Here is a 1,991-nt window from a genome sequence, read left to right as displayed (position 1 = left end):
GAATTCAACTATAACAAAAACAATTAAAAAATTCAAATTTGGAGGATGAATACCATGATGTTAAACAATGATTGGGTTACCAAAGAGACCAAAGAAGAAATTAAAAACATTCTGGAAACAAATGACAATGAAAACACAACAATCCTAAACCTATGGGATACAGTGTAAGCAGTCCTAAGAGGGAAGTTCATAGCTCTACTGGCGTACCTCAAAAAACAGGAAACACCAGTAATAAATTATCTAACTCTAGAATTTAAAGAATTATATAGAAAGAGAGCATCATGAAAAGCCCAATGTGAACAGAATGAAAAAGTTAATAAAGTTCAGTGAAGAAATAAATGACATAAAAACCAAAAATACAATACAAAGAATCAACAAGAACTGGTTCTTCCAAAGGATAAATAAAATTGATGAACCTCTAGCCAGGCTCACCAAGAAGCAAAGAGAGGGGACCCAAATAAATAAAATCAGAAATTCAAGAGGGGAAATAACAGGATACCCCACAGAAATACAAAGGATTATAAAAAAAAAAAATACTGTGAACAACTCTTTCCAACAAACTAATCAACCTAAAAGAAATGGACAAATTCCTAGAAAAATAAGACCTTCCAAAACTTAACCAAGAAGAATAAAAGAATCTCAACAGGCTGATAACTAAGGAGGAAATTGAAAGTCATTAAAATACTTCCAGCAAACAAAAGCCTGGGGTCAGACAGCTTCACAGGGGAGTTTACTAAACATTCAATGAAGAAATAAAACCTATCCTCCTCAGATTATTCCAAAATATTCAAGAGGAAGGATCACTTCCAAGCTCTTTATATGAAGTCAGCATTACCATAATTTCAAAACCATATAAAGACAAAGCAAATAAAGAGAACTACAGGACAATATCCCTGATAAACATAGATGCTAAAATCCTCAACAAAATTCTAGCAAATCTGATCCAGCATTACATTAGAAAGATTATAAACCATGAACAAGTGAGATTAATTCCAGGGAAGCAAGGCTGGTACAATATCTGCAAATTAATAAATATGATACATCACATAAGCAAATTAAAAGAAAAAAAATCACATAATCATATCAATTGATGCAGAAAAATCATCTGACAAAAATCAAACATCTTTTCCTTATAAAAAAAAAAATCTCAGTAAATGAGAAAAGCTTTATATGACAAACCTATAGCCAACATCATACTCAATGGACAAAAACAAAAAATCATTTCCCCTAACAACAAGAACAAGATAGGGATGTCCACTTTCACCACCCCTGTTAGAGATAGTATTGGAAGTGCTAGCCATAGCTACCAGATAAGAAGAAGAAATAAATGGCATCCAAATTGGAAAAGAAGTAAAATTGTCGTTATTTGCAGATGACATGATATTATACACAGAAAACCCTAAAAACTCCATAAAAAACTACTATAATTAATAAATGAATTTATCAATTTAGCAGGATACAAAATCAATATCCAGAAATATATGGCTTTTTTATACACCGATAATGAACTCAAAGAAAGAGGGGGGGGGGGACAAAAACAAAAACAAAAACAAAAACAAAAAACCACTTACCATTGCAACCAAAAATTTACAATACCATGGAATAAATTTAATCAGGAGATAAAGAACCTGGACTTAGAAAATTATAACATGCTGCAAAAGGGATCGAGGACGACATAAACAAATGGAAGAACAGACTGTATTCATGGACTGGTAGAATCAACATCACTAAAATGTCCACACTACCCAAAGCAATCTATAGATTCAATGTAATCCCCATTAAAATACTAATGGCATAGTTCAAAGGCCTAAAACAAACTCTCCAAAAAATTCATCTGGAAAAAAGAAAAAGACCCTGAATTGCTGCAGTAATCTTGAGAAAGAAGAACACAGTTGGAAGGATCCCAATGCCAGATACCAAGCTGTATTACAAAGCCACTATCCTTGAAACTGCCTGATACTGGCAGAAGAACAGACATATAGACCAGTGGA

Source organism: Pipistrellus kuhlii, unplaced genomic scaffold, assembly GCF_014108245.1.
Source record: "Pipistrellus kuhlii isolate mPipKuh1 unplaced genomic scaffold, mPipKuh1.p scaffold_m20_p_16, whole genome shotgun sequence".
NCBI lineage: Eukaryota > Metazoa > Chordata > Mammalia > Chiroptera > Vespertilionidae > Pipistrellus > Pipistrellus kuhlii.
This window is presented reverse-complemented; position numbering follows the sequence as displayed.